We start from the raw sequence: 24,887 nt of genomic DNA, 5'->3' as shown, positions 1-24,887 counted from the left end.
GCGGAGGCAGGCAAGCCCGCGCCCTCCAAAGCCTTTGTTCTCCATCCCCGGCCGCCATCACTCTGCTCTGCTACCGCGGACCGGAAATACTCCCCGTAGGCCCCGCCCCGCTTCCCGGCTCCCCGGAAGTGATAGGCGGCGGCTGCTGCAGAGCGGCCGGGAGGAGGGTGGCTCTCTCCTGAGCGGAGCTCCGAATCCTCCGCCTTATCCTCCTCCAGCCGCCCAGCCTCCGCCGCCGCCCGTCGGACTCCTCCTCCTGCCGCTTTCGGCAGGGAGCTTCCCAGGCGACAAAGGCCGCGGAGCCTCTGGCCAGAGGCAGCACAGCCGCAGCTTCGGGAGCCCGCGGGCGGCGGACCGGCTTGCCGCGCAGGTGAGTGATGCCCGCGGGGCCAGGAGGGCTGGGGCAGCGGCGGGGGTGTGTTCAGGTGGCGGCCGCCGAGGCCCCTGGCGCGGCGTCCTGGCGCCCAGATTGCACCTCTCGGGCTGGGCTGCGGGACGAACACCGGACGCTGGGACTCAGGCGTCGCGTTCGCGGCTGTGCGGCTAGTGCGCCCTGGGAGCGAGGTCCCCGCGCCCCCAGCCCCTTGGGGCGGCTTCCGGAAGGTCAACCCGCATCTCCAGCCGGAGGCGCTGAGGTCCCCGCCCGGGCGGTGCCGGCGACTTGGGGATTCCCTGCCTCCGCCGCCGCAGTCCCCGCTCCCTCCTCCACCCCTCTCTCCGTCCCTTCCTACCTTTGCACCCCTCGCCTGTGCTGGAGCCTCCGCCGGGACTTGTGTGCCAATCCCAGGTACGACTTTGGGGACCGAAGTCAGGAGACGCCCCGCACTGAACTGAACAGCTGGCCTTGAGCTGCAGAGCTCGAGCCTCTTGTCTGTTAGGGTGACCCAGCCTCGGAAACGAGGAGAGGAATGGAGATGTCTGGGTGGGGGCATTTCTTCAGTGGTTTCCAGAAGTGGAAGGTGAGATTTGTGCGCCCGAGCCTGGACACTTGTGTGGGGAAGTGGGCGGGGGTGCTTGCGCGCCTAGGTGGCAGCGTTGTTTCGAGGTTTAGGGGGAATTAGGGATTTCCCTGGCCTTTGCTTGGAAACTTGAATGTCCACACTTGTGAGAGCTCGGATGAGTGTCATTGAGATTATGAGAACTCCAGTGCCACGCCCTAGCTGTCAAATACAGTAGTTTGATGTGTGCGAGGAAAAACCTTTATAAAACGTGTGTCCTAAGTTCATTCTTTCCACGAAAGTAAATTGCAACTTTAATAATCGTTCCAAAAATAGGATAGCAAATTTAGTAAGTAAACTCACAGTAGAAGGCATTCCATTTAGCTTATGTATGTTAATGTGTCTGATTAGCTTAGGTTTTTCTGTCTCCATTAATAAAGAATGTTGTTTTTAGACCTTGAATTTTTCCAGGGCAGGAGCCATGTCTTGTGTTTCGATGCAGTGTCCCTAAAACACAGAAGCTTTTCACACATTTTTTGGACAGAATGAATGAATGAATGAATGAACGTGTAGATGATTTCACTGTGGTCTTCTAAAAGTGTCCTTTCTTTTGTTGACCTAAGGTGTTTGTTTGTTTGGTTGGTTGAGGTTCTTGGCACGTACAATTTTGCTTTGTCTTCCTGTTCTTCAGCGGAGTTAAAGAACAATTTCCAAAACTCTACCCTTCCCTGAAAGATTAAAATTTTATTTGAGGCATTGCAGTTGAGGAGTGCAAAAACTTGTATTCCAGGGTTCAACGATTACAGTTTGAGCATATCCAGGGTTAGGAGGAAGAGATTTCCTGGTGATAAGGCATTACATTTTTGTTTGGAGTAGATAACTACCCTGTTTTAATGAAAAGGAGGAAATGGGGAGTTAATACTGTGTGGGAAACATGGTGCATCACAGGATTGCTTCTAGTGGCTCCTTCCCAGATGCCTGAAGTCCCCTGCCATCTGATGTGACCTTGATAAGATTTACCAGGAGCCACTTTCGCATTTCTGTCCCAAGATCCAGATGCTGTTCTCTAGTGTCTGCTGAGTGTGCAGCCATCTGTATTACTTCATTACAACACTCTTTTTTTTTTTTTTTTTTTTTTTTTTTTTGCTGGGCTTTCATAAAAGGAGGGAAAAAAGGCTAACTACAGGGTAGAATCTTATTGACAGTTTATGCAGGAAGATTTGTATTTATAGATAGTTGTATTATTTTCACTTCAGGGAGGCCCAAATCAGAACAAAATGCTAGCCTCTTCTTTCCTGCCTATGTATCTAATGGTGCTCCTGCATTGGTTTTTCCAAGCCCACTCACTTTGTACAGAACATAAATAAACATCCCAGCCTCATTTTTGTTGTTTGTTTTGTTTTGTTTTAGTGGTGGTGGTACTTGGGGATTGAACCCAGGGCTTTTTTTTTTTTTTTCCTGGACAGGGTCTGGCTAAGTTGCTTAGTGGCCCAGCCTGGGCTTGAACTTGAGCTCCTGCTCTAGACTCCCAGAGTGCTGGTATTACAGGTGTGGGCCACCATCCCTGGCTTCGGTATCCCTTCTTATGCATCTCTCAGTGGAATACACACTTGTGTTTTTTTAATAAATGAATGTCAAGGGCAAATCACTTTTAAAGTACTGGAATAAGAAGCTGTGAATGTTAATGAGGAAAAATATGGTTTTCAAAGACACAGGGAGACAGTTCATGATTTTCAATGTTTTATAAAATGTTTGAATTCTAAGACAAAGGAGAAGAAAGCCTGCAGTTTCATGTCTAAGCAACATGATCACTGTATAGATATTAGTCCCTTCTTTAATTCAATAACCCCCTTGGTAATAAATAATACTTCTCATCTATTGATTTCCTGCCAAGCATTATGATTAGAGCTTTACTTACATTATTTCTAATCTCCATATACCTCTGCAAGATGTAGACTTTTCCCATACTTTACTAACGCACACTGCAGTTATTTGCCAGAGACTCAGCCCCCTAGCTAGTGTGTAGTAGAACCTGGTTTTGAAAATAAGATAAGGATTTCTGAGAGCACTGAGGGTTGCTGTTATCCCTAAAAGGGAGGAAAAGATAATTCTGATTGAGCTGAACCTGAGGAAAGTGAAGACACTGATCTGAGCACTCTTGGTCATCATGTGTGGCCTGGGTCACCAGTGACTCTGGTCAGGTGGCCTCCGACGGCAGCTGCTCTCCTCTTTATCTCCAGTGTGCCTGCAGATTCAGTAGCAGAGGTGTGCCAGGCCTGTTCTTCCCACTCCAGCCATAAATCATTTTTCTCTGGGTTTAGCGTGGGGACTTGAGGGTTGCAGAACTCTTGTTAATGGTCTCATTACTATTCAGTGCTAGGAGAATGCTCTATTCCTTCTAAGTCTGTGGGATTTTTAAAAAATACACTTTTTCATAGGCTTAATTTGAAGAATGTGTTCGACTCTTGGTTTGAAAAAAAAAAGATCCAATTCTAAGTATAATACAGCTCATTCTCTAGTCTCCATAAGAAACTGTTCTTTTTTTTCTTTAATTCTTAGACACTTTCCTAAAACTGTGTGAGTAAATTTTAGAAGAGAATTTGCATCCTTGATTTAATTATAAGTGACGGTGAAGACTTGTTTCCCCAAAGTCAACAGAGTAGTCTGTACAAGCCTAAAAAAGCAAGCTGCCACAAATATTATGATACTTTTCTTAAAGGCCTTCACAGCTAGTGTCCTGTATTAGATGCAGTAGACAAAGTACTTGACCCAGGTAATCTCTTTACAGCCTGGAATCCAATTTCATTGCCAAACCTGCTTCTTGAAACTAAGTATCAAGGTTTGACAATGTCATTATGGACAGTAGAACACAGTGAGATTATGACATGACTTCTACTCCCAGATTCATTGTGAAGATGGGACAGAGATTCCCACATTCCACAAAGATCATGGTCATGGCCATGGAAGCCACAGGATCTCTATTTTTTTAATGCAGTTCAGTAGCTAGCGTAGTAATCCACTGAGAGTGGACATTGCCACACAGAATTGCAAGTGTTTTCCTGCCAACGCCTATTCTGGAATACTACAACTGCCTTCTGTCCCGTGGCTGGCCTTTCTAATCTTTTCCTCACTCGTAGTTAGAACAATCGTGATACTCATCTGCTTAAAAGCTTCTTGTGCCTCCTTTTTGCCCATTTTGGTAAAATCAAACTCCTTTTATTCTTATCGTATACAAAACCTTACACATGTACTCCTTACCTAACCAGCTGTCTGGCTTCCTCTTTCTTCCATGGTACTCAGTTCCAGCAGTGCTGAGAGCTTGGAATGTTAGTGTTTATTCCTTCTCCCATTTCCGCTTCCGGCAGTGCTAGCCACTCCTCCTTCTCCCAGTCTACCACTCCTGCTGGGCCTTCAGACTCAGTTCAAATTATGCCTCTTAGAAAACCATATCTCAATTAGGTCTTTTCTTTGGACTCATCCCTTAAAAAAAAAAGGAAAAAGAGAAGAGAAAGAAAAAAATTCTTCGCTTCAAGTCTGGGCTAGGTGCTTCTCGTGTGCTATTATGTCTTCAGTTCCAGTACTTACTACACTAAGGAGAGTGCTTTCATTGTAAGAGAGTGTCTATTGTAAATTTGGTTTACCTCACTCCGTAGCTACCTTGGAACTACACAGACAGACACACCCTCTCCCTCCTCTCTCAGCTCCTCTGTTAAATGCCTTCACAGGCCTTTACCAGAACTTCCCCAACTTTCTCAGCTCTTGGCACTCTTATTATATCAGTAATTTTTTCATCTATAGGTCAAAACACCTGACAGTTTAATTTATTAAGTAGCTAGTCCAAATAATTTATTATTTAACATCTTAGTAGCTTTTTGAGAAATAATACACATAAACTAAATAACTTAAAAAAAAAACTATTGGAGATTGGGCCAGGGATTTAGCTCAGTGGTTCTGGTGCCTGTCTTGCAAGTGCAAGGTCTGGAGTTCAATCCCTGGTAGAGGAAAAAAAAAAAAGAAAAGAAACAAAAATATTGGAGATTGAACCCAGGATCTTTACACTGAGCTACATTTCTTGCCTTTTAAAAAATTTTTGATACAGGGCTTTATCAGGTTGCCCATATTGAGCTCAAACTTCTAATCTTCCTCCTTTGCCTCCCAGAGTACTGGAAATTACATACATATACCACCACACCCAGCTAAATAACTTTCATTTTTAACTGCAGAGTACTTCATTGTATGTACCATGATTTTTTTTCCAGCCAATGTCCAACCTGGAAACTTAAATAATTTCCAATTACAGATAGGTTGTAATTTGAAACTTTGCATTAGTGTATCTTTGTATTGTTGGAAATGTATCTTCAGGCCAAATTCATGGATAGATTTGTTAGATGTTGCCAAATTCTTTTCCCTGTGGGGTTGTACTGTTTTGCATTCTCTCCAGCAATATATGAGTTCCTGTTTCCCACAATCTTACCGGTGAATTTACTATCAGCTTTTTAATTTTTGACGAACTAATGGGTAAGAATTGATATCTCAGTGTAGTTTTCATTTGTATTTTTCTTATCACAAGCAAATTAAACATTTTTTCATATGTTAAGGTCCATTTTACTATTTCTTTTTCTTAATTGTTAATGTTGTTTGCACACTTCCTAGTATGACTTTTTTGGTCTTTTTTCCCTCTCAACTTTTCAGTTTTTTTGTATTTAAGAATATTAGCTATTTAACATATCTTATAAATATTTTGCCTAGTGATCTTTTGGCATTGTTTATGTTGTTTTTGCCATGCAAAAAGTATGTTTTGCATAGTCAAATGTATTAACCTTAAATTTATTTCATTTTCAGTTCTAGTCTTAGAAAGTCTTTCCCTGCCTTCAGGTTATAGAACAGTTCACACATGCTTTCTTCTGATACTCATGTAGTTTATTTTTCCTGTTTCCATTTGGAGCATATTTTTGTGTGAGGAATGAATCTAATTTATCATATTTTTTCCAAATAGCTGCCCAGTTATCCCAGTGTCATTTATTTTTTTAAAAAAAACTTTCCTCCATTTGTCACATGCTGTATGTAGTTTGGTGTATGTTATTCTGTTGCATTGTCTGACCATTCATGTCCTTGTACCACTGTTTTAATTGTAGAGGTTTTGTGGTGTTTTATTACCTAGAGGCTTTGTAGTATGTTATCAGATGAGAGTAGTCCCCTATTGTAATGGTTCCTCTTCAGTGTTTTCCTTGCTTTTCTTGCTTACTGTCTTTGTCTGTGTGAACGTTAGAACCCATTTATCTGTTTAAAAAAACTCATTGCTATTTTTATTGTGACTGCATTAAACTTAAGATTTAATTTAGGGAGAACTGACATCTTGATGATATTGAGACATCTTAATCTAAAGAAGCGATGTCTTTCTTTAGGTCTACTTATGTGTATAGTTTTCTTCATATAAGTTTTGAAAATTTCTTAAGTTTATGCCTGAGTACTTTATCTTTTTGTTGCTATTCTAGTTTTATTATCAATTATGTCTTTTAACTTTTTATTCATTAGATGAATATTATTGATTTCTGCATGTTTTCCTGCTACCTTGCCAAATTCTTACTTTAATTGAGCTTTCTTGGTATTATCCTGTCATCAGTAAATAGAGGTTATTTCTCCTTCTTTTCAGTGTTTATGGCTCTGTTTATCTTTTCTAATTGCATTGACTATACTCTAGAACAATGTTAAGTAGTAGTGTAACAGTATCTATAATGAAGATACCTGTTGCTTCTTTGTATTATCTTCTTTACGGATATACAAATGCATACATTTGAACATAGATATCAACTTAGCTATGGATGTGCTTTTCAAAGATTGCAGTCCTGTACTGTCTCTTTTTTTTTTTTGGTACCGGGGATCGAACTCGGGTCTTTGCGCTTGCGCAGCAAGCCGCGCAACCACTGAGCTAAATCCCCGGCCCCCTGTACTGTCTCTTTCGTGGAGATGGATGTGGTGAGAGGCAGGACAGGTTGACTTTCCTAGTGGGGTGTAGCAAAATACAGTGATTAACAAGATAAGGAATGTTCTGTGGTTTCCCAGTTTGTACAGCTGTCCTGAGTGTTCTTCTGGACGTCATTGTCTTCACCTAGCCAGTCATGGATGCCACAATGTAAGCTCCTTTAACCTCCTAGGTCTGTGGAAATCTGGAACTTCTCTTCTAGGCATTCCCAGTCTTGAGTGGGTTCTGGGCTTTTCACATGAATTAGGCTTACTTTGCGTTGCCCCAGTTCTGTCATGGGTCCTTGGGTCTCTAGGTGATATGGCAGGCCAGGTGTGTGATTAAGTGGCTTCCTTCAGCGGGTTGGCCTAGCCCTAGAGTACATGGGTACGGGGTGGTTTTAGACAGTTTTTTAGGGCCTGGATCATCTGGTTTTGAGGCAGTTGTTTCTCCAGAATTTGTCTTGTAGATCCAGCGCTCTGGCCAGAAAGACATGTTGGTGTGAAATTAGGTGTTGGCTCTGCATCCTGTCCACATTCCATCCATGGCAGTGCTTAGTCTTCCTAATTCTGGAGAATATCTTCACTTTATTGCCATCGACTCCATGCAGAAAGTTCAAGTAGCATATTTCCTGAGGATTCTTAGCATTTCAGAGCGATCTAGGTCTATGTGTGAAGTCTGTCCACATCTCTTGTCTTCCTCTGTCAGTCTCAATCTTTCCTCTCCCAGAAGTCCGGGGTGGTAGGCCATTTGTTAATTTCTTCCTTTATGCTGAGGAGCACCTCCCTGGAACTTACTGCAGTGCTTGGTTTGTGACCTGTGGTCTTCTGAGTGCTGGCAGGTGGAGTGTTGATATCTTATCCTGCCTGGAGACTGATGAACACTTGCTCTCAAGCAAGTATCTTAGTCCACTGCCATCTGCCCTTCCTCACATGTTCTGTGACCTCTTGGGTGGGGGGATTCCCTGCCTTGGAGACCCTCAGATCTTACCCTCTGGAATGTGCTCCTACCTGATGGCAGAGCTTAGAGAGTGATCTTTTGTTTGCTCTTTTTCTCTCATTCCTTTTCCCTCTGCCCTTTTAGTCCGAAAGAAATCTGCCTCTGCACATCTTCCTAATTTAATCTGTGAAAGAAAACCCCCATCCTCTGAAGCCTTGGCTCTGTGGGACACAAGCCCTCTTCACTTTATGCTTGGATACCTGGGGACATACCCCCACCCTCTTACTCTCCAAGGTCTCCTTGTTTTTCATGTTTACATACCACAAGTAGGACAGTTCTCTGTGTCTGTCACTTCATTTATTCTTATTTAATGCTTGTGGGTTTTAGTAGCTTTCTTGGTCCTTAAGAATAAAATAAAAATGATCATTAGCTCTTATCCATTGCTTTGGTTTAGTTCATAAAACCAAATCCTGTCTGTTTTAAAGCTTATGTTTATCTGGTTATAACTGTTGAGACTTCTGGTGCATTCACTGGTCATTTTTATTTCTTTTTCTGGGAATTATCTTTTTATGTCTTTTGCTCCCCCCCTCCCCCGCTCCTATCGCTACCCCTAATGCAGGGGCTGATTTTTCTTTTTAATAACAGATTTGTTAAGATACACTTCACATACTATAAAATGCACCCTCTTATAAGTATGCAGTTCATTGGTTTTTAGTGTAATAACAGAGTTGTACAGCCACCACCACTGTCTGATTCACACTCATTAACCCCCTGAAAGAAATTTGTGCTCATTAGCCATGAGCCCAGATTTTTCCTGCCCCCTCAGCATAACAATTATTAACTAGCTTCCTATCTACAAATTTGCCTGTTCTGGAAATTTTGGAATTTCATAAATAGAATCATAGAATATGTGATCATTTGTGTCTGGCTTCTTTCATTTAGCATGTTTTTAAGGTTCATGCATGTTGTAGCAGGTATGAATACGTCATTCTGTTTTATAGCTGAATAATGTACCATCATGTGGACAGGCCACATTTCATCCATGCATCAGCTGATGGACTTTTGGGTGTATCTGCTTTTCAGCTTTTTGTATTGAGTAATGCTCCCACAGACACTGCTGCCCATGCTTTGGCATGGACATGTTTCCATTTCTCTTGAGCGTATACCGAGGGGTGGAATTGATGAGTCAGATGGTAACTGTGTTTAACATTTTGAGGAGCTGGCAAACTGTTTTCTAAAGTGGCCGCACAATTTAGTGAAAATGTGGAAAATCTAGCAGTGTATGATCCTTCCCAATTTTCCCACATCTTCAACACTTGTTATTGTCCATCTTTTATATATATATATATATATATATATATATAGCCATTCTAGTAGCTATTATTTCTGTCTTCTTTCATCTGCTGGAATATTTTGTCTAAAATGTCTTGTGTGTATGAAATAATCTGTTATCTTAGCATGTCATGTCTTTTTCTTAAGTAACTTAATATGAGGTTCCCTGCCTAGAATGTTTCTTTATTATGAAAGGTATATATGTGATTTTGTTTGAACTTCTGGGTGAATTTTCTTTCTGATGCATTAACAAGATTTGTTTTACATTATCATGTTTGATGAGTTTCAAGCTATTAAAACTTCAAATTGTTAAAAATACAGTATTAGAACTTGTGGCATAACAGTAAGACAAAATGTCTCAAGAGCAATGAAAAGGAATTATTCATAATGAACATGACTGACACTGTCTTCAAGTGAATTGTTAGTGTAGTGTTGACTACAAAATTACAAAGCCCTCATTAGAGGCCAAAGTTGGAGAAACTTTAGCTGTGTTCTTCAGCTTACATCTTCTGAGAATAAAAACATTCTCTTGCATAACCATAGTATTATAAAACATAAGAAAATTAGAGTAACCAGAAATACTAGATTTTATTCTATATACATCCTAGTACAAAGTGTGATTGAATTTTTAAAAGTTTTTTTAAAGCTTAGCACTTTTGTATATAAGATCTAATTCGATGTTAATGTAGGCCAAGAAATACATGGGATGGATATTCATTCAGATGGGAATATTTATTGACTGTCATTCAACAGTGTTTTTTGGTCACATCTATAAACTAAAGATTTCAGTGTCAATTAATAACTATGTTGCTCTGACTTAAATGCCATTTCAAAAAGTATTTGTTACCAAGAACATTTTTGTAAGGCTTTAACTTGTTAGATTTGTACCACCACCACCACCTGCATAGTACCAGGGTGTGAATCCAGGGTCTTCACATTGAGCTAACATCCCCCAACACCCCTCCCCGCCTTTTTAGTTGGGGTCTTACTAAGTCATTAAGTTGCCCAGGGTAGGATCCTGCCTCAGCCTCCCAGAGTGTTAGGATCACAGACATGTGCCATCATGCCTGGCTGCATAATTATTTCATATTTCTGGTTCTCAATTGTTCTCTATGTTAGTTTTTGTATGTTAATGCAGTCATAAACCAAGATGATAGTATAATTAACTATGGGCCCTTTCTGGCATCCAGAGAACTGCCTTGCTGATTTATTTCATTTCTGGTTACAGTCTAAAATGACAGTGCTATTTCCTTCCAGCTTTTTGCTTTGAAACATTTCAAACCTTTAGAAATGTTAGAAGAGCAGTACTTCTGTGAATGCTTGCACCTATGTTCACCTATCACCTGTTATTATTTGGCCTCATTTGCTTTTTATTTCTAAGGATGGATGCTCTTATTTTTTGAGTTATTTGAAAGTAAGTTAGAGAAACTTCAGCCGTGTTCTTGCATCTTCTAAGAATAACCATATTATTGTAAACCCTAAAAAAAATTAGTAATAATTCCATAATACTAACTAGTCTTTCATCTAAATGGCAGGGGTTTTTTCCCCCAGTTGTCTCCTGATGTTTTTAATAGTTATTTTTCCCTTGATCCAAAATGTAAGTTTGTGGTTTCTTTTTGTTTATTATGTCTTCTTTAGCCTGTTCATTTTTTAAAAAATGAAATTCATTATGATTTCCTTTGGTGGATAAGCAGGTGGGGATGTTGCTGGGGAGGGAGCCCAGGCCCTCACAGGTGTAAGTCAGGTATCCTGGCACGGAGCTAGACCCCCAGCCCCTACTGAACTTTTTTGAGATATAATTTATATATCATAAATACATACATTTTTCAGTTTACAGTCATTTTTAGTAACTCCTCAGTTGTGTAACAGCACCATAATGTAGTTTGAAAACATTTAAACTAGTTTTCCAACCTAGGTAAGACCCTTTGTGTCTATTTATAGTTAATCCCCAGTCCCACCCCATGGCCCTCACACCAGGCCACTATTAGTTTATGTTCTGTCTCCAGAGATTTGCATTTTCTGGATGGTACACATAAATGGAGTTATGTAATATGTCATCTTTTGTGTTTGGCTTCTTCTGTTTGGCATAACATTTTTCTGCTCTGTTCATGTCATAGCATCTCAGTATCTTCCTTTTCATTGCTGAGTACTATTCCATTTGTTTGGCCATACTACATTTTTGCTTACCCATTGATGGGCACTTAGATTGTGTCACATTTTTGTTTATTACAAATAATCTTCCTCTGAACAATCATGTACAAGTCTTTATGTGAACATATGTTTCATTTCGCATGGGTATATACCCAGGAATGTAATTGCTGGGTTCTAAGGTATATTTAGGTTTATCTCTTTTTACGAAGCCACCAAACTGTTTTCCGAATTAAATGCACGTTAGTTTGCATTCCTAGCAGCAGTGTCTAAGGGGTCCTGTTTCTTAACATCTTTACCAATTGTTGTTGACAGTCTGTTATTGTCATTGTGTTATATCGGAGCCGTTCTCATGGGTGTGGAATGGCATCTCATGGCAGTTTTAATTAACATTTCCCCAATAACAGGTGGTTTGCTGCATCTTTTCACATGCTTATCATCTAGTCATGTAATTTTTGTGGTAATGTCCACTCAAAACTTTCTCATTTCTTTCTGATTGAGTTGATTATCTTTTTGCTACCCAGTTGTAAGTGTCCTTTGTATATTCCAGAGACAAGTCCTTCATCAGATCTATGTGATTGGCAAATGTTTTCTCACCGAAAGTGCTGTTGTTTTGGGTAATGATTTTAACTGTGAGCCTTATGTGATGCTTTCTAATTTGCTATGCTGTGTTTTGGGATGGTTGGACTAAATTCTAACTCTTCTTAATTCCTCTGCATATCTCGTGTTGAAGGAGAGTTAGTGATTAGAGGTGAGAATCGATACCTTCATCTTCACCGTTAAGCCATGAAGAACTCTTCTGTCTGGACCACAAGAGGTGAATGTAGATTTGTGGGTACTGAGGCACTTTCATTTGCAAGGGGCAGAAATCAGTTTAGCCAGACAGTTTCTTTTCTCTCCCTTCCTCTGCTCCCTTCTTCATCTTCACAGCAGCCTCTTTGTGTGATTGACAAGATGCCCACCGTCATCTCTGGATTCAGTTCTTCCCGCTCTGCAGGAAGAGCCACTTTTCCTCAGTAGTCCTAGAGAAGAACCCCAGGGTTGGAGTCCTGGGCAGCAAGAGCCTTATCCTGTGGGCACATCCTGATGTAGTCCTATTGTAACAGCAAGGGATACAGTTCCCTCAAGAGGAAAGCGTGCTGGGTAGACAGACGTGTCTGCTGCTTTACGAGTATTGGGTATTGGGAGAACTCTTTTATGAGATTATATCAAGTAGTGAAGAGGTGGTCATCTGGAGTGTTTGAAAAAAAATCAATGTTCATTATCAGGTTAATTTCGACTCTAAATCAGACCCTCCTAGCAGCACTCTCCTTTTTTAAATCTAAACTTTACATGTGATACCTGGTTTAAGCTACAGCATACACTCTTCCCACCTCCCAAGGAGAGGAGGGAACCTATATTAACAGTGATCAACAGCAACTTGATGCTTGTGGTTTGAACCTCACTCCCACTTTTCATGCTGTTCTTCTATCAGCTCTGTGAGTGAGTGCTATAGCCAACTGTCTTGGAGTTCTTACATTCCTACAGATTGCTGAAATCAATTTTTTTATAATTAGTTTGCTCCCCCCCCACACACACATTCGGATTCTTAACTCAGATTCTCAAGTTCTGTCAGTGTCCATATGTTATGTGATTCATCTTTGAAATGATTTTTTTTTAAAGATAGTTCCTAGTTCCTTTTGATGACATTGGGTGTGTGACATGTATGGTGATGGTGCTGTGATTATCCTGCTCAAAAAAGGAAATGATTACTTTTCACTTGAAGAGCGTCTTATCTAAACTCTTGATAGATACAACTGGTATTTGTTCATGTCATTGAATAAATAACTTTGGATACTGTGTGGATTTTAAATTTCTTTCATATTGTACCCTTCGGGATTTATTTTCAGCATGAAAGCTAAATACAGAAATAAAAACTTGTGGTTTTGGATCGTCTGTATGAAATAGATCTGTGACAGTGGGACAGGACCTTAAGAGGGTATCGGGTATCTTCTTCCACCTGTGGGAGAGGCTGAAGCTCGCCTCTACCCAGCAAAGTGCTTAGTTGGGATGAACTCCTGTAACAAACAACAGATTAACAAGAGAAGAACTCAACAGGTTTATGAATGTGTACAGCACACATTATGCAGGAGAACCACAATGAAAAGAAATTCAAGGCCACACTTGGAACTGTGGCTTATACAGAGTCTTCAACAGAGAACAGTAAATTTGTGAAGACAGGACCAGAGAAAGGATAGGCAGGAAACTGTTGGAAGATAACTGTACTGGAGGAAACTGGTAGAGTAAGATCCCCCCACCCACCCACCAGGGATCGAACTCATGACCTTGCACTTGCGAGGCAGGCGTGGTGCCACTGAGCTAAATCCCCAGCCCTGGTGGAGTAAGGTTGCTTGTAGATTCCTCTGGCAGAGTCCAGAGCTGTCTCCAGTGCAGGAGAATTTGTGTTCTGTAGGAAAAAGAGGGGGAGGATAAAGACAGCTGTTCCTTGGTTCGCTACCTCTCAGTTACCTTTAGTTCAAAATCATTTTTATATCAAAGGCCTATTTTGGGGTGATATATTCTGATTTTTTTCATTCACACTGTTTACAAAAATCCCCTCAAAACAATTTAGCTGCTAGCCATTCTCACACACTTGTAGTAGTAATGCTATAGAAATCTGCTTGATTTTTGGCTGTTTTAACATCTGTCCTCATTTTGAACCGGAACATATTATCTTACAGCTTCTCTTTGTTCTTTGTTTTGCCACCTGGAACAACACTTAGCACACATACTTTTGAATACTTGCTAAACAGTACATGTGGTGACAGCATTGAGCGTAGTCACCTAACATCTACTTTTCTTTAGACTGGAGAAGCTGGCAGTCACAAAGCTGTCCTCGCTTCCTGCATGGTCTGCATTTCAAGTCACACATCTTTCATTTCTTCAGTTAGTTCCTAACCATCCCGGACACAAACTTAAAACAATTATACAGCTGTATAATTTCCTTGGAGATCACATTTACAGCTTAAACAGGAGACACTTGACAAGGGAGGAGAAATCATATTACTAGAACATGTAGATTTCCTTCTGTGGGTGGCTGGACAGGAACAATTTCAGATTCATTATTTCCATTTAGTTATCCACCAAACTCTGTGAAGGAGAAAGTGAACTAAAGACCACACCATTAAGAATCAGGAAGTTTAAAACCAAAAAATAAGAAGCAAACAACTGCTTTTGAACATCCAAAGTAGAAATGCCAAGGCACTGAAGGCTGTTATGTTTCAGACGCTCAGGCGAATAATTAGACCATCACCCACAGCCTCCTTGCTCACTCTTCGTGCCTTGCGGCAGTGTCATGGCCTGTGTCTAGATGTCCCCCAAAAGCCTCATGCAAATGAGGTGGGACTTTTTGGAGGTGGCTGGATCTAGAGTATGTGCCGCTGGAATTAATTCATGGTGTAGTGGTAGACTGCACGGTGCTAGGATGAAGGGTGTGAGTGGCACCCGCCCTAAGTAGTCTGGATAAGATAAAAGGGGCAGAAAGATGCTGTTAAGGGCCCTTGTTGCTTTGGCTGTCCTCCGCCACCGTGAACTGTTGCCCCTCTGCCATGTGCCCCGCTGCCTTGGAGCCAGCCAATTATGGCCTGAAACCTCTACAAAGTGTGAGCTAAATAAACCTTTCCTCCTGTAACTTTGGGTGTCAGGTGTTTTGTCTCAGCAGTGAGAAAGGAAAGACAAGCGGTAAGCCGGGTAGCACACGCCACACATTTTCTCCCGGTGAAGGATGCTGCTGAAGACTAGCGCGCAGGCAGCAGTGAATAGTGAGGGACAATGACAAGAAGGACGCAAGAGACAGAAAAAGACTGCAGAACAGGAGTGAAGAAATGAGAGTTCCACATTCTAGGGCCCAAATCTCCGGAAAACTGCCCTCAATCTGTAATAGCCTCTAAGATTGGGATTATAATCGATCACATTGATTTCGAGTCACCAAGAATTTTTAAAAGAATTGTTCAGTTAAATTGAGGAACTCGCAAATACAATAGAATACAACTCAATGTGCTATTTCCCATGGAGTGACTATAGATAACAATAGTATCTGTTTCAGAAAGCTAGAGGAATGAATGGGCTTTGAAAGTTTTCATTATGAAAATGGTAACTGCTTCAGGAGATATTTAACTTGATTTAAGCATTATGCAATTTAGACACATATCAAAGTATCCCATTAATATGTACAATTTTTGTTTTTGTGGGTCAGTTATCAAATTTTTTAATATAGTTTAAAAATAAAAACACTATTCTGAGTACTGATAGCACAAACTATTTATCTGGTGCCTAAATTATTTATTTCTTACTGATTATGGTCTTGTTGGGAAATTGTCATGCTTATGAGCTTTTAAAGTATCTGTTAAGAGGATACTAAAGTAAGTTACTCAAAAGGATACTCAAATAGGGGGTTATCATCAGTGATTATTTGGAGAGGATAATTTGTCATTCCTTATAACTGCGTTGAATTACCAAGGGTTTTCCATCTTGGACCTGTTAAGTTTTATCCTAGCTCGACTTCTCATGTGTCACAGGACATTGTGGTCCATTTCTTCTGCTATCGGTTCCTTCAGTATCCAAGAGAATACTTAGCAAGCAAGATATAATTTTTCATGTAAGAATGTTTGTGGATGCATACTTTTAAACCATCTGGTTAACATTTGCTTTGCTTTTTTTTAGATTTGGAAGTAAAAGAGTAAGATTGTATTACTTAAGAAATACATTACTGCATTTTTCATCTCATTTTCCTGCAAAGCCCCCACTGCCTGGTTGGGTGCTAAGACTGTTTCTAAATGTATTGCATCTGGGGGCGGGGGCATTGTGTTTGGTTTGGTTTGGTTTGGTTTTGAGACAGGGTCTCACTCTGTAGTCCAAGCTGTCCTTGAACTCACAGTGATCATCCTGCCTCAGCTTCCTGAGTGCTGGAATTACAGGTGTATGCCACCACACCCGGCTTATATTACATCTTTAAATCTTGGGTACAGATAACAATTTTTTCTGCAACCAAAAAGATTAGGTAAAAAGTACAGTCCAGAATATACATGGGGGTTTTTAAAAATTATTTAAAACCTAGAAGTTACCCTTGTCAGAGCATTGCTGTCCTTGAGATTATAAAATAATAAACTTACCCATGCTCTTAGTGAGATTTTAGTAACTTCATATTAAAAAATTTTGTTACATCATACAGAATATAAAATTCATATAAAATGTAAGAAATTTCAGATTCTGCTTGTAAATTACTCTTCAGTGATTCTTTTCTCTTTTATGCTTTTGATTAATACATATTTGCAGTACACAGTGATTATATTTTTTGTGGGGTGTTTATATCTGTACATAACACATCTTGATTCTTTTTTCATCTGCTTCCCCTCCCACCCTCCCTTCTCCCTCTAGCTCTTGTTCTCCTTTCCATTTGCAGAAGCTCTATTTCCATTTTTTTCTTTCTCTTTTTTTTTTTTTTTTTTTGGTACCAGGGATCGAACTCGGATCCTTCCACTTGCAAGGCAGGCGGCGATTCTTTCTCTTTTCTTATTCCTTCTCTCCCCCCATCTCTTGTTCTCTTTCCCATTTGAGAAAGATCTCTCTACTTCGTATTATCTTTTATTCTGTCCTATATTTGTATTTGAGTTTTTTGTATAAGAGAAACCATGCAATATTTAAGCTGTGTGTCTGATTTATTACACTTAACATTATGGTCTGAAGGTGCATCCGTTTTCCTACTAATGACTCCAGGTTATCCTTCTTTGTGGCAGAGTAATACTCCATTGTATATAAATACATTTTCTGGGGGGTTTTTGTTTGTTTGTTTTGGTGCTGGGGATCGAACTCGGGACCTTGCGCTTGCAAAGCAGGCAGGGGAACCACTGAGCTAAATCCCCGGCCCTAAATATCACATTTTCTTTATCTACTCATCTGTTCATGGGCATGTAGGTTGTTTTCAAGATTTAGCTATTATAAATTGTGCTTCTATAAATACGAATATGCATTTATCGATGTAATATGATGACTTTAACTTTGAGGGGAATAGCTGAGTCAGTTGGAATTTCTATTTTCAGTTTTTTGAGGAATCTGTACTGATCTCCATAGTGGCTGTACTAGTTTACACTCCTATTTGCAATGTAGAAGAATTCCTTTTTCCCCATAGCCTCACTGGCATTTGTTATTGGTTGATTTCTTGATGATGGCCATTCTTTCTGGAGTGAAATGGTAACTTTGCTGTTTCCTTATGTCACTGGACTAAGTGTGATGTAACCAGATTTTTCAACAACTTCCCTAAATCATAAAAGTGTGAAGTACCTTTTGGTTTAAACTATGCATTTATAATTGTAGCATAGCATCATTTAGGTTCAGAACTGAGTACTTTTTTGTAACCGTCAGATTGAAACGGTTGGGCTAAGGGTGAACAAAAGGAATGTTCCCTTTTGTGTTTTTCCTATATCAATCCATAAATATATTTTACAGATCTTTTGTAGTGTAGGGAGTGAGAGCACCAGACACAGAAAGGATGCTCCCCTTCAGTCAGTCACATGCAGGTAGTTTTGAGATGAAAGTGGTTGCCAGTACGTGCTTCTCCCTTTCCAATCTGGGATGTGCTGGCAGTTGTGGCCTCCTAAATAAAATGAGAAAGAGAGGAAGGATTATAATTGAGGGTTTGTTTTTGTTCTTAATTATTTTAAGTTTGAGTTGTATGTGAATATTCAAGTAGGTATGAGCAGTGGCAGCTGGAAACACATGGACCCTATTCACATCTCCACTCCACTGTTTTATACTGTTTTACGCTTGAACTTGCAGGCAAGATGCATAATCCTTTGTGTGATCTTGTGAAGCTTGTATTTTTCACCTGTCTGATGCCTGCTGTACAGTTTATTGATAAATATTATAAAATATTAGAAGGCAAAAGGTATTCATCCACAAATTTTAACTTCCTTTTCTTTAAAAATAAACAGGGATGTCTTAGTTTATGTTGAGAAATATAACTGAGAAAATGTAACAGAAGTATTCTGTTTACTAACAAGTAGATTCTTTCTAGTAGGAAATCTAGCTGTAGCTTCTGATATGAATTGTGGGACTGTCCTTTGTAATTACTCAGGTATGAAAATGATTTTTGTAAATATACCAGAGGTAGAATTGGTTGTGTCTGATCAAAAGGTTCCTTAAATATCTGTGGCTATTCCAGTAGATGTGTGTCCTGTAACTCAAGACTTGAGGTATTGTGGTGCAGATAATGTAAGTTTGGAGATTCACAGCTCTGTATTTGAATTCCAGCTCAGATATTTATTAGCTGTGTGACCTAGGACATGTTGGCAGTGGACTGGATGTTAATGCCCCACCCCTGACACAGGGGTTGAAATCCTAATTCTTTTTGGGGGGCAGTACCGTGGATCAAACTCAGGACCTTGTGCTTGCGAGGCAGGTGTGGTACCACTGAGCTAAATCCCTGGCCCTGAACGCCTAATTCTTAACGTGATAGAACATGATAGAATTTAGGAGATTGGGGGAGATAATTAGGTCCCGAGATCAGAGGCCTCTGTATGAGATTGGTGCCCTCATTTTAATTTTTAAAAAAGACCGTAGATATCTGTACCCGTCCCACTGTGGGAGGTTAGGGTGAGAAGACATCCATGTATGAGGAAATGGGCCTTTACCAGTCGCCTGATTGCCAGCACCTTGGTCTTGGACTTCCAGCCTCCGAAACTATAGAAATGTCTGTTGTACAGAAGCTACTTAGTCTTGTTCTGACAGCCCCTGTGGGCTATGGCAGTGTCATATAACTTTGGGGGCTCATCAGAAAGACTGAAAATTTCTACCTACTTTTCTGTGTTTTGCCAAAGATGAAGAAGTTTTTCAAGTATCTAGTGTGAATCCTTAGACATTGTAAGCCCTTAAATAGGTGTTTGTTGCAGCAGCTTATCAGCTGGTGTGACACTTCTACATAGGAAGATCTTTTTTCCAGGAAGTCAGGCGTATACTCACTATCAACACACCTTTACAAGCTGCTCCATTACCTAAACTTCTGAGGTCATATGCAGAATTTTGGAGTTTTATAGATCTTAAAGGGGTCCAGGGCTCTGTGTTCAGACCTGTCATTTTATAGATCTGAAAACCATGGTCTTTTAGAGGCTTGTAAGCAAAAACCCAGCATCTTTAGAGGCTGGTCAGGAGTGGAATGTAGGCCCATTCCCTCACATCTTAGGCCTCTTTGTGCTGTAGTGTATCATCAGAAAACACTGAACATGAGAAAGCAGTTAACGTATTCACTTTGCTTGTTTTCTATCAACTTAGAAAATATTCTTTGCCTATTTTCATAGTTAACTTATTTGTTGAATAAATATCTCTTAGGGAGTTAATGTGTGTCAGGAACTATCTAAGGTGTTATAGTCAGGGTTTGCCAGGGAATAGATTTAATACAGGACATATAATTTATAGGATTGTTTTATAATATTCACCCAAAAAGTCAAACGCAGAGGAGTGCAAGAGATCTGTCCATGCATTAGAGACTTGAAGAATCCAGCAAAGGGCGTGGATCCCATAGCAGTGGCCTCCATGAGTCCAGCCAGAGGCCTAGAGCACATGGCAATGTCCAGTGCAAGTCTGCACCAGGATCTGCACCAGGAAGGCCCAATGGGCAGTGGTGGAAGCTGGAACATCTGTGCCAGTGGAGTGAAGGGTCTGTGCCACCAGGCTGAGGGATCTGCCCTGGAGCCAGGAAGCAACAGTTAAGGTGAAGACCAGGGCTCCCCTGAAGAAAACAGCAGCCATCCACAGTGACAGTGAGGACTCGAGCTTCTTTGACTGTGAGAACAGCCGAGTTCCTATCAGGTTAGAGCCCCCATATTTGCCAGCAAATATGAAATGGGCCATGAAAGAAAGGTTCAGAAAGACTCCAAGGGTTTTGGCCTGACCAGCTTGAAGAATGTGGCTCCACCTGCTGATAGAGGAAAAGCTAAAAGAGAGGAAGTTGGTGTAGGTCAGTGGTAGCAAACCTGTGGCATGTGTGCTGCAGTGGGCTGTTAGCATTGAAAGCTCTAATCACCATCTAATTTACACCATCACTGGTGTAAATGAAATTAAGGGTTGAGCTGTAGACAGCTGGAGTTTGGACAGTTAAGTTAAAGGTTCCTAGTGTTAGACACCCAGTGTTAGGTGTTAAGTAGGCCATTGAACATAAATCTGGTGTTTGAGAGAGAGGTGGAATCTGGAAGTAGAAATATGGGTGTCTTCCTCATATAGTTGATATACTCAGTGGTATGGTTTGAATGTTTTTCTCCTCCAAACTTCATATTGAAATGTAATCCCCAGTGCACAGTAATAGGAAGTTGTGTCTTTGGGAGGTGATTAGGCCGTGATAGTGACTGGAAAGGGCTGAAGGGACTGATGTCGGCCCCTTTTTGCTCTTGTGCTTGTCCACCACATAACATCTGTACCCTCTGGAGGACACAGTGAGAAGATGCCACCCTGAAGCAGAGAACAGTCCTCACCAAACCTGTGGCATCTTGATCTTCCGCTTCCAGCCCACTGCAAAAAATGAACTTCTGTTTTTTATATATTCCCAAGTCTTAGATTTGTGTTAAAGCAGCATAAACACTCTATATGGAGGGAAATCATGAAGGAGATGCATGAGTATGGATAGAAAACAAGAGGTTCAAGCTAAAGTTAAGTCTGTCAACATTTAGAGTGAGGCAGATAGGAAGGGAGCAACCATAGAGGTTTATGAAAAAAGAAAACAGGTTGAGTGTGATGTCCTGGAAGTCAAACAAAGAAAATGTTTGAAGAAACGGAATGATCACTTGGGTCACCTGCTACCAAAAAATCCTGTGTAACAAAGATTGAAAATTGACTATGGAATTAGAAGTGACCTTTAGCAAGGGCCGGTGAGTAGGCTTGGGAGAAAGGCTGAGAGGAGCAAATTGGAGGCAGTGAGTTTGAGAAATGGAGGTAGAGCTGAGAGATTGTTTGGTTTGCTTTTTAAGACAGGCCAAAAAAAAAAAAATACTTGGATCATGTGGAAAAGGACAGATTGATGTGTGAGTAGGGAAAATTTCTGGAGCAGTGTTGAGTTGGCTAAAAGGACGTGGGATCTATTGCATGAAGCTTTGCAATTGTTAGGATTTTGATCAGTTTTATTTATAAAAAGGGTCTGCTTGTTTTTAAAATACAGTTTTATTAGAACACAACCACTTTCATTTTTAGGTCGTGTCTATCTATGGCTGCTTTTGAACTACAGCAGCACAACTAAGTAGGTACTCCAAAAATGCCTGATGTATGTACAGATAGTTTGCTGGCCCTAGGTTTACAGTAACTAAAGAAGATAGGGTGAAATGTGAGTGGGAAAGGCAAAAAAGTAGAAGAAAATCTAAGGAACTGAGTGTTTTGGAGAAGGTATTCAAATATCTTTTCTGGTTTTGGTCAAATCAGATGGCAATTTGGAACCTCAAATCTGAAGCAAAATGACTTGCATCCCAGGTGCCTTTTCCCAAAGTGGATCCTTTGAAGAGTCCTGAGTCTGCAAACTTGTACACTAACTGTAGTTATCTACTGCTGTGTTATAAATTAGTTACAAGTTAAGACAAACATTCATCTCAAAATTTTAGTGGTGGGAACTGAGAGCAGTTTAGCTGCGTGGCTCTGGCTCCATGTCTCACTAAGCTGTGGTTGTCTGAGATGTGGCTAGATCCACATCTCTAGTCTGCTTCCTCACTCACTCCCATGCCTGTCAGCAGGATGCCCAGGTCCTTGCTACACGGGCCTCTCCGTGGAACTGCCCACAACCATTATCTCCCCAGGTAAAGATAGGAAAGAGCCCAAGTCATTTATAACCTAGTTCTGGAAATGACATGCTGTTACTTCTGCTGTAGTATGTTGATCACACAGGACAGCCTTGGTAGAGCATAGGAGGAGCCATATAGGGCATGAGTACCAGGAGGCAGTGGGCATTGGTAGAGTCCACTTGGGGGCTGACTCCCAAACTGACCTGCTTGAGAGTCTGCTGAACTCGCATTACATTGTGTATGACCAGCTTTGGCCTGTGACCAGTGTTGCCATCATTGTCCAGAGTAGCTGTTTGTGACAGTTTAATTATATTATAACCACAAATATTTTTTACTAAGCTTTTTTCTGATTGCAGAATTAACATTCATGGTAGAAAACTGGAATACAGATAAGCAAAAGAATATAGCAATTCTAATGCCCCTCAAACTCCTAAGCCTCATAAACATCTATATAAGATAGGAACCAAGAGAAGTTTTGCAGAGATTTACCATTTGTTATATAGTGATTTTAGTAAATGACTGTCTATCAGAAGATTGAATTTCCTTGCAGTCAAATCATGTACAGTTGATATTGCTTATATTATTTGTTAAGAAAATTGCCTGAAATGTCAGCTCTACTCAGCAAGATTATCTGTAACGGTTTCATTTTATTTGGAGGAGGGGGATGGACATTAGTCTCATCAATTCTGATTCCAGTTTCATTTGTCTTTAATGCTAGTCCATCGTAATTTCAGGTAATACAACACAGCTGTATCAGATGTGGGAGCAGTCGGACTAATCTGTTTTGTTGACTTTTCTTCCCTTCAGTCAGGAATTGTTAGGTAGGGCTCCCAGTCTTCCTGGGGGGATGACTCAGAATTTTACCAATACTGATTAACTGTTCTCCACTGTCAATTTTTAGAGTTTAATTTCTATTTCAAATGTAGGGCTAGGCATGGTGGCGCTGGCACATGCCTGGTAATCCCAGCACTGGGAGGCAGAGGCAGACAGATTGCCAAAAGTTTGAGGCCAGCGTGGGCCACATAGTGAGTTCAAGGACAGCCTGAACTACTTAGCAAGACCTTGTCTCAAAAAAAAAAAAAAAAAAAAATCCACTCTATTTCAAATGTAGCATATGCACTATTTGTTTGCAGATACCGTACTAGGTGCAAGGATTACAGAATGAAAGAAGACAACTCTCTTCAGTTAGTAGGAAAGCTCCTAATAGTTAATAAGGTGAAGAGCACCGACAGAAGCTCTGTCTGGAATGCTCTGGAACCCCCAAGGAATTAACCACTCCAACCTGGAGAGCCATCAGAAGGCAGGGAACACTGCACAAAAGAGCTTCTGTATAAACAACTTTCTTTACCTCTCTGGGTACATTCACTTCACCTTATTAGGCAAAGTTGTTTTAATTAACATTTTGATTGAGTTATGTGAACCAAGAACAAACTTGCTTCTTTTATCATTGAACACTATTATAGCAAATGTGCATTAAATTGGTCATCTTAGAAATTGCTAAAATTTGACATAGAATAAGAGGGAATTTTTTATTAGTACATGTTTACCATACCTAATTCTTATTTTCAACATGAGGAATTTGTACATGTACATAATACATCTTAATTATCTAATCTATAATATATCCCCTCCCTCCATTCAACCCTTCTTCCCCTCCTGATTTACAAAAGCTGTTTCTATTTTTTTCCTTCAATTCTGTAGAATAAGAATTTAAATTCAATCAGTCCTGTCTCCAGACCCCTTTCTCTGCTTGAATTCTTTGATAGAAGCTTACAGACAGTTGATTCCATTTTTGACATTTTAAGTAATCTGAAAGATCCTGCTAGTGAGCCAAAATCTGCCTATTTTTGCCTTTCGCTCAGTAATTTTAGCCTTAAGTTCCAAAAATTATCTCCCAGTCTGTGCTTATCCTTTCATTTTTTTCAACTGTATTTTTAAGAACAGAAGGCTTAAATTTTCATGAATTCCAGTTTATCCATTTGATCTTTTAAAGATTTTGCTTTTGATGTTGAATCTAAAAAATCATTGCCTAACTCAAGGTCACCTGCCTAATCTTATGCTTTCTTCTAGAATGTTTGTAATTTTAGGTTTTACATTAGAATGACCCATTTTGAGTTAATTTTTAATACAGTGTAAGATATGGATCCAAGTTCTTTTTATTTGTGCCTATGGATGTTTAATTGTTCCTGCATCAATGTTGTAAAATATTATCCTTTGTTTAATGCACTGTCTTTTGCTTCTCAATCTACAGGAAATAAATAGAATTTGTGCTATGGAATGCTACTCAGCAGTAAAAGAAAATGAACCGTTGATACAAACAACAGGAATGACTTTCAGACTTATGCTGGGTTAAAGAAGCCAGATAAAACAGTACATAATGCCCTATTAATATATACAGTTTTATATGTTTATGTATTGGTTAAAAATAAATTATAAATTTTTTAAAGAGAAATCAATGTAAAAGAAAGAACCAGTATATTTTGCTTAATTTCATTTTTATATAAGTATAGACAATGCTAACTAGCCTGTAGTTGCATAAGTCAGATCAGTATATGGGGAGGGAAGTATTGGGGAGGAATTACAGGGGAACAGACTTTTAAATATGTGCAGTTTATTCTGTGTCGTACCTCAATAAAACTGTTACAGGTACAGTTCTAAAATTGACATGGGATACTTGATGGGTAGGTAAACTGTTTTGCTTGTTTTATAATTTTTATTTTTATTAGTACGTGTTTGTAGTATACAGTGATCACATTCATCCTGAGGAGTTGGTACATG

At 40.1% G+C, this 24,887-nt stretch overlaps 1 protein-coding gene across 3 annotated transcripts in view; it reads left to right on the top strand.

The window, feature by feature from the left end:
• Nucleotides 1–129: 129 nt before the first annotated feature.
• Nucleotides 130–24,887, top strand: part of Rala (RAS like proto-oncogene A) — a 65,460-nt gene continuing 40,702 nt past the window's right edge. For 2 of the 3 annotated variants that reach the window (XR_205037.4, XM_004840258.4), the window contains exon 1: nt 130–370. The gene's annotated coding sequence lies outside the window, so the exon portion shown is untranslated. The remainder of the gene's footprint in view (nt 371–24,887) is intronic. The other variant, XM_087196401.1, reaches the window with a different exon arrangement.

The sequence above is a fragment of the Heterocephalus glaber genome, unplaced genomic scaffold, assembly GCF_053883595.1.
Source record: "Heterocephalus glaber isolate CG9 unplaced genomic scaffold, H.glaber_assembly_v1.0 deba00001610, whole genome shotgun sequence".
NCBI classification, from domain to species: domain Eukaryota; kingdom Metazoa; phylum Chordata; class Mammalia; order Rodentia; family Bathyergidae; genus Heterocephalus; species Heterocephalus glaber.
This window is presented reverse-complemented; position numbering and strand designations above follow the sequence as displayed.